This window comes from Microcebus murinus, chromosome 14 (assembly GCF_040939455.1).
Source record: "Microcebus murinus isolate Inina chromosome 14, M.murinus_Inina_mat1.0, whole genome shotgun sequence".
NCBI classification, from domain to species: domain Eukaryota; kingdom Metazoa; phylum Chordata; class Mammalia; order Primates; family Cheirogaleidae; genus Microcebus; species Microcebus murinus.
In genome coordinates this window covers 19,988,353-19,997,025 of record NC_134117.1, presented here as the reverse complement: position 1 = coordinate 19,997,025, position 8,673 = coordinate 19,988,353, and positions in this window count along the sequence as shown.

Genomic DNA, 8,673 nt, shown 5'->3' with positions numbered 1-8,673 from the left:
AAAGCTCAAAAATCCCCATTTCAAATTAAAGAAAGAAAGAAAGAAAAAACACACAGAGAAAAAGCTGTGTGTGAGATGACCCTCAGTCATATACAAAGACTGGATTGTGAGTAGGATCAAATGTTTGTATTCCCACTTAACAACAGTTGGTAAGGAATAAAAAATGAGAGAAGCAAATTACATGATTTTTTTTAGGTAAATGAGCAGCCTGGGATTCCAGCTTTGCAAATCCCGAGTCTTAGAGAACTTATTTCAGCTTTGCAAAACCTAAGAATCTTACACAACTTACTGGTCACCCAAGTGTATGGCTTTCCTGTGTTGAATTGTCAATCTAGAAAAATAACTTGTGAGAGAAACTTGGGCTACTCAACATCTCCAGGCACAGAGGCAGTGGGTGTCTTCAAACTTTCTGTTCTTGGTGGCAATCTCTTCTCTTTCCTGTCTTACTATTTTTTAAATACTTAGAATATTGGGGCTGTGTGGCTATGTGGATAGCATAGATGTTTTTGTTTTTTAAGACAGAATTTACTCATGCTTCAGGGACACTCTGGAAAGAATCAGTTAACACTGTCTTGTAAACATTTTTCTTGGTTGATCAGACTCAATAATTTGGGGTTATTTTATGTAAATAAAAGCAAAATTTATGAACCTATCTCAGACCTTCTAAACTGTTACCTTGGAAGTAGATCCCAGGAAAATGTCTTTCTCTGTTTTGTTTTGTTTTTTCTTCAAGCCCTCTGCATACAAGAGAGTTTGAGGGCTAAGTAATTGTGATAGCCTATGAACTAGCTGTAGAGATAAGAAAAGTATTGGGGTCATTCCAGCAACAAGTGTTACCATAAACTTAGATATATGAGGAACACAAAGTTGTGGGCTCAGCTATTTAGGAGTATGCGGGGTACTTTGGCTCTGAAAACGTTAAAAAAAGAAAAAGAAAGAAAAAAAGAGAGTGAAATAAGTAATAATACAAACAAGAACTTCCATAATTAAGTATTAATATTAGAATAGATTGTGCTGATGATTTGTGCCATAGGGATTCAGTGATGGCTCCAGTACGCATAATGGGAAGAGTTTGGGAAGTTGGTGACATGAAATGAGGTAGAAATGTGATCAGTCTTTACATGGATGTTTGGAAGGAAAAAGGGATTTTGTGGTGGTAGAAGGGAACAGTATGAATGAGAGGTGGTAATAAACATAGGGTTTTGTCTGAGGAAGTGTTGAGAGGAAAAAAAAAGAGTATGTCTACATACTCACAGAGGCGCTTACAAAAGTAGTAACAACAAGGGCCGAAATCCTAAACTTCAAAGTGCATTGTTGCATTTCATTGAAAAGGTGATTTGAGCCAGTATAGAGAACACACCAGTCTTTTCATAACAGTGAAATTTAACTAGGCATTTGAGCAACAGAGTCCTTTCTCCCCAATCTAAGACTTTGATCTTGAAATGTGTGTACCAGCTTCACTTTGGGCAAAAGGAGTTGGAAAACATTTCCAAGGCAGAATAAAGCATTTGTGACAGCAGTGTAACCCTATTTAAAGAACAGAGAGAAGTGAAAAGGGGAAAAGTAGATGGAAAGCCGTAGATTTACCTCTCTCTCGGCTTGTCGCACTAGCCGTGTCTCAAGAGGCTACTCCCTAGCTCTGGAAAGCCAGGCAGTACCTCTCTGGTAATCCGTGTGTGCGGCAGAATCAACCTACAAAGCGTAGCCTTATAAAATACAGTTGCTGAAATGGAAACTGGCAGCCTCATTCATTTTAAATAAGAATAAAACATAAAATCACATTCTTTCTCAAGGTTTCAGATTGCATTTAATATTTCTTATGCTAAATCCCAGATCACTTGAAAAAACCACAGAAGATTAAACTCATGTTCTTTTCTTATACTCCAGTAATATTAGAAAAATAATGTTTTTGCCTTGCCTTTCTCTCATCCTTTAGCCAGGTCAGGGTCCTTCAATTACACTGCTCTGAAACCGTGTTAAGTGGCACAGAGAGCATTTAAGGCACTATGTGGACAAGATGTTGTGCTAAGAATTTGGCTGAGATCTTAGCAAATATTGCTCAATGGTAAGGAAGGTGTTCATTTTGTGAGTGAGAACTTTGGTGGGCTTTAAAGAGCAGCATATTATAGCAAGGTCAGTAATCTCCATAAGCTGGGAAGGATATTATCAGCCCTATCCCACGTGTTGGTCTAAAAATCAGTGTGAGTCCCATTTTACACGATAGTTTAAACCAGAATATTCATGTGAATGCTGAGTTTAGGGGAGGTCTATTAGTATTATGTTTTAGCTGTGCAACTTGGAATCCCTTTTCCCTGAAAAAAAATACCCTCATTTCCCTCTAAGGATCTACAGCTTCTCTAATCTCACATAGTGAGCTTTGGGTGGAGCTCACTCTACTTACAGCTCTAGAAGGAGGCATTTGATTTAGGCCTAAACCTCTTTCTTGGCCACAAAATTGGATGCATAGATAGATGGAGAAATAAATTGGATCCAGTAAAATTAATCTTAGGACGTGGTTGGGAAGACCAAAAATGGAACATACTTTTTTTTTCTTCCTCACCTATAATTTCTGTAGCTATCTTTCCATCACAAGGGGAGGATCTATCTGAGAACGGGGCCAATGCAGAGAAGAAAGTGGAGCCCAAATATAGAGAGGAAATAAATAGATAATAGCATGTGCCCTAGATTCATGCTACATATGCGGATAAAGTTTACTTTTGACTTTTTTGTTCATTAAGAAATAAAGTCTTATTTTAAGCCATTGAAGTAGGTTTCAGTGGTATACTGAAGTAGGTAAATGTCAGTTGTATGTTGTCAAATGTTTATCAACTGGCTTTCCAGGTGTGTGTGTGTGTGTGTGTGTGTGTGTGTGTGTGTGTGTGTGTGTATGTGTAGTGGGGCAAAGGTGAGAGGAGGGTGAAACTCTGATTTACAGTGTTTGCCAATCTCTATAGTTTAAACACTCTCCAATACCAACTTCAAGCTACCAGCTGAACACAAATGTGGAAAGAGACACATACAATTGATCCTTGCAAGCCAGTGATACCTGGCCCCAAAACATCACTGGTTACATTGCATGCTGGTTTTCAGTAAGTTAAAAAGAAAATAGATGCTGCCATCATTTATTAGACATTTTAGAAACTTCACACCTCACTTTTTCAATCTTTAAAATGTTGCTGTGATATGGTGACACCTGGACCACTTCCTTCTTAGTTTATCAGTACAGGAAGAATAATAACATCAACATTAGAACAACAGTAAAAGTAGATTTAGAATACTTAAGATATTATCTAAAACTCTTACTTAGTAACAGAAGGTAAAATGTGCATGGGTATTAGCAACACTTAGGTGTGGCAATATTTAGATTTCTCTGTCACTGTGAAAACTTAGGAGAGCAAGCTAAATTTTCTTTCTCATTTTATACATCTATAAAATTGGTGTTTACTAATGCCAAACTTTACTAAGTTTTGGAGTTGATAAGAGAACTAAGTATAATAATCTATGTGAAAAGGCTTAGCATAATATTTAGAACACAGTGGATGCCCAATAAATATTGGTGATAATTATCATAGCTATAAAAACCATTTGTACCCCTGTAATATGCTGAAATAAAAATAAATAAAAACAATTTACAAAAATAATAGACTAATTCTACTCTTCTTGTCTTCTATGAGTTCTATTACATATATGTAAACACTGAATATTATCTCACAGGACCCTGAGGCCTTGTTCATCTCTTTTTTACTTTTTTCATATTGGATAATTTCTATCAATCTGTTTTTATTATTATGGGCCCTATTTTCTTTTGCATCTCCAATTAGCTTTTCAAATCATTGGTAAATTTTCAATTCATATTTTTACTTTGAGATGTTAGAAGTTCCATTTACTTCTTTACAGATAATTCATCTGTTGATTTGCACTTTGAGATCCTTCCTTTTCTGTTAATTAACTACATATGACATATTGACACTTTCATCATTGACTGCCTTTCCTCCTAATCTTGGCTAACATTGTCCTAGTTCTTCACATTCTTGGTAAATTGTGATTACTAGTCATTTAGAATGTATGATACATTATACACTCTGGCTTCAGTTATCTTCCACTGAAGTGCATTTATTTTTATTCTAATAAACACATTGTTGGATGATCACATTGAAATTGTGCATTTTTGCTTTACACTTTGTTAGTTTTTTGTTTGTTTGGTTGGTTTTGTTTGTCCCCTTCATATTTGCCATTAGTGTTAAGATCAATCAGTCCTAGGACCTCACCTTTACTCCTAAGGCTTAGCTTTTCTGGGGTTTCAATGGAAAGCCCAAGGTGAATATCATGCCTGCCTACCTCAGTAGGATTCAAGCTTCAAATGCTTTTTGTAACCTGTGGTGGAGAGCAGCTGAAATTTGTATTTAGCTTTTTCAGTTATGCAGTTATCGCTTTCTTCTGGGTTCTTGGGAGGTATGTGGAATTCAGGGGACAGCCACAGATATGAGAGGAGTTCATATGTAAATTTTGGGGCTATCCCATTATGACTCTTTCCTTTTTAGAATTATTCTCTCAATTTTTAGCTACTGTGTCAGCTGCAACCTCTGTCCTCTAACATATCAAACTAACAAGCCTGCAGTTTTTAACCTGAATTTCAGCAATGGTGCACCACAATCATGTGAAGTGACCCACGGATAAAATGTGCAATCCACACAGTGCCACTTCCTTTCTTCAACGGTCAAATGGTCTTCAGCTTTTGCCTGATTTTTGTCATTCCCTAGTGCCTTCAAACAGTACATTTACAATTTCTGGAGTTTGTTCATTTATTTATTTATGTCTTCCAAAAGCTCTTCTGGAAAGGAGTTTTAAGTTTGTATTTAAGGGGAGATAATATAATATGAGGTACTCTGGCATTACTGGAACTGTAATCACCCCATGTCCTTTCTATGTCTATCATTTTAAGATGTCTCTATTTTCTACTGAATGTCCTTACATTCAGTAGATGTCATCTACTGAAACTCCTCTTTGTATTTAAGAAATAATATGTGTTTAAAAATATTATAGCATTCACATGACTTACCATCACTTATGCTTAGTTCTTCACATTGAATAATATTTTCCAAAGGTATTAATATTTATTAAATGGCTCTCTTTGTTAAGCATTTGCCCCTAATTATGCTTAAATATATTTTTGGTAATGAATGAGCATCAGTTCTTCCTACTGCTAGAAATAATTTTCCTGGTTTTTATTATAAACTAGGGTCTTCTTAACCAGCTTCTGCAAAATGGGTTTCTTACGTGTTTTGAGGAGAAAAATAATTTCACATGTGTTATATCTTGGGTGCATAAGTAGGGGATATTCTTGTGAATTTATGACTTACTCCTCAGGATGCAGGGCCAGTTGAACCTGCATGCCAACAATAACCCACAAAGCAAGACAGAAGCAGGTTTAGGCTTCCAGAAAAAAGGGGGTATTTTGGTTGTGTTAAACCTGGCCTTCTTTTGTGCTGAATAGATTTTGCCTTATGTTTTCCCACCCAGACAGTTATCCTCAGTAAACCTGGGCTCTGTCCCAGCTGTCTCCAGATAAGAAGACATTAAAGAAAAGAGCAGAAGAAACTCTTCAAAACTCTCCACCTCGGCCGGGCGCTGTGGCTCACGCCTGTAATCCTAGCTCTTGGGAGGCCGAGGCGGGCGGATTGCTCAAGGTCAGGAGTTCAAAACCAGCCTGAGCAAGAGCGAGACCCCATCTCTAATATAAATAGAAAGAAATTAATTGGCCAACTGATATATATATATAAAATTAGCCGGGCATGGTGGCGCATGCCTGTAGTCCCAGCTACTCGGGAGGCTGAGGCAGAAGGATCACTGGAGCCCAGGAGTTTGAGGTTGCTGTGAGCTAGGCTGACGCCACGGCACTCACTCTAGCCTGGACAACAAAGCGAGACTCTGTCTCAAAAAAAAAAAAAAAAAAAAAAAAAAAAAAAAACTCTCCACCTCACTGACTTATGAGACAGCTTCTAGAAAAAAGAATTACAATTTTTCTCTTTTCTTTGTCATTTAAAAGAATGCATCAAACTAACACTAAGTAAAAGTTTGATTATTCTGACCAGGAGGGAAATTCTTATCTCAGCTGTGATCTTAATTGAGATTGATCTGAAATCTAGCTGAGAATTCTCCTTGATAGGAGATATCATAGAGTAAGAAGGTCCAAAGGTGCCAAGGGAACTTGGTGAGAGCCAGAAAACCTTTCCAAGCTTCTTACAACATTATTAACAGGGCAAAATGATAATAACTTTACCTCCTTTTGTTTTGTTTAGGGCCCATATACACTCTGGTACCAAAAGGTGAACTGAACTGTGTCACCTAATTATTTTCAAATAGAAGTCCAGATTGATATTCTTCAGAATCCCACGGGTTAACTATTATTTTAGTCCTCATGCTATGATTTCAGAGAACCCACAGTAAGATGCCACTGTAGATATTTTATGTTTTCCAAGTAAAGGTAAGTATAAGATGTTTTGGAGACATTAGGAAATTAACTTATCATCACAAACACTTACCTACACAGTCTATGGTATTACTGAGCATCTTGGTTATACATTTTATTTTATTCTTTACTGTTTGTTTTGGGTTTCAGCTAATTTGGGATTTAGCTACACTCAAGTGTGTGAATGTGAGCATATGACTGTTAAATCCATGGGTTGCATGTGTATACATTGCCATAATACTTTCCATTTATTAATCTGTTCATGTTTGGTGAACAATAAATGAATGCAGGGCACATGAAGTAACTTGGGCAAGCCAAAATTTGGTTAGAAGAGATAGGCAGTTATGATGGTGGGAAATTTAAGTGTTGCCAAACAGTTTCCCATATCAGACATTTTTCTCCTGATAGTCTCTTACTGGGGCCAGTTTTGTCATTAAAGTTTACTTCTTTTGATTAGGTGATGGCTACATTTAAAGAACATTTTTTAAAGAGTTTGTGGTCACTGGGAGGTGGTATGGGTGAAATTTGGAACAAGGAGGTGACCCACTTCATTTTTTGACATGGTGATTTTGAGTTGCCTTGGACATTCAGATGAAGATGTCAGGTGGATATATTGGTCAGCATTCAGGGGACAGATTGTGGTTAGAGAATTATGTTTAGAAGGATCTGCATATCCACCATAACAGAAGCCATGGATATTGATATAATCGGCTAGGGATGCTTGCACCAAGGCTATGAAGCAGATAATATTATTGCAATTTCAATAGAAGAAAATTAGTCCCATGGGGTTTACTTAATTTTTACAGGATCACTAAGTTGTGAAGCCAAAGATATAACCAAGTTCTTCTTTTTTTAATAAAAATGTATTTTTATTGAACCTTGATTTCTTTCTTGCCCACCAATATCTTTTGGGGAGTAGCATGTACCCAGCACATGTAACATACTACAAGGGTAAGAAAACTAGAAGGAGTCAGGGGTCCTTGATTGGCCAGCAGTCAGACAGGGACAGTATGAGTTTAGAATCAATCTTTTTATCTCCATTTCCACCACTCCCCTCTTTCAGGGCTTTTATTACGTTGTTGGTCACCTCTTTCTAAGCCATGGTTTGCATGCCTCTGCCAGAATCATCTTCTGAAGATGCTCCATGGTATACTTTTGTCAAAGAGAAGAAAATTGAACTTTTCAACCAAATTTTCAAGGTCCTCTGAGTCTGGCCTAACCATGCTTTCAAGTTTTATTTTACTCTACTTCCCAGGATGAAGTGTTTTCTCCAGCCAGACTGATCCTGTCACTATTTTCTTATTTATCTATTTCTATGCAACACTATGCTCCAAATTTAGAAGCATGAGTAACCGCAGTCATTTTTGTGATTATCTCTCATGGCTCTTGGAGTCACCTGAACTAAGCTAGGCTTTCTTTGCTTGAGTTTTTCATGTAACTGAGGACAAGTGGCAGCTGGGATTGAGGCCATTTTAAACGCCTCTTTATTCACACGTCTGGTACAGGAGCTGAGAAGACTGAAAGACCCAGGGGATGAATCTGCTAGATTTCTGCAGTCGTCTTCATGTTTATGTGATCTTTCCATGTGCTCTCCCCAGCATGACAGCTTTAGGATAGCCATACTTCTTACCTCATGGATCAGGGTTCTGACCATAAAAGAGAGAACTAGGCAGAAGCTGTAACATCTTTTATGTTTTCTCCTTCAGAGGCATGCTGCACCAGTTTGCCACGTTCTGTTTTTCGTAAGCAATTCACCAATGCCAGGCCATATTCCAGGAGAGTGCAGTGAGACTCCAACTCTTGATTGGAGAAATATAAAATCAACATGTGGGCATGGTTTAAAAGCATTACTCCATCCAACAAATCTTTTTGTGTTTTTAAAAGTTTCTGCCTTAAGAAAGATATCATACTACCTTGCTCTGCTCATCTAAGTAGGAGTTCAGATTGATTCTAAACTCATTCTATTTTAACATCACAGTTAACTGTCGCTTCCTCTGGGAAGGCTTCCGTTATCTCAGTAGTCACTGATGGTGTCAGACCTACTTTCCTCAATACTCTACACTGCAGTAATGCTAGCTATCATCTTGCGCATTTGTGTCCTACCTCCCCAACTAAAATATAGTGAAGTTTTAAAACATTAACATCGTTCAATGGTCACTTCATTGATTAATTCAGGATATTAGAGGATCATTTATTACATTACT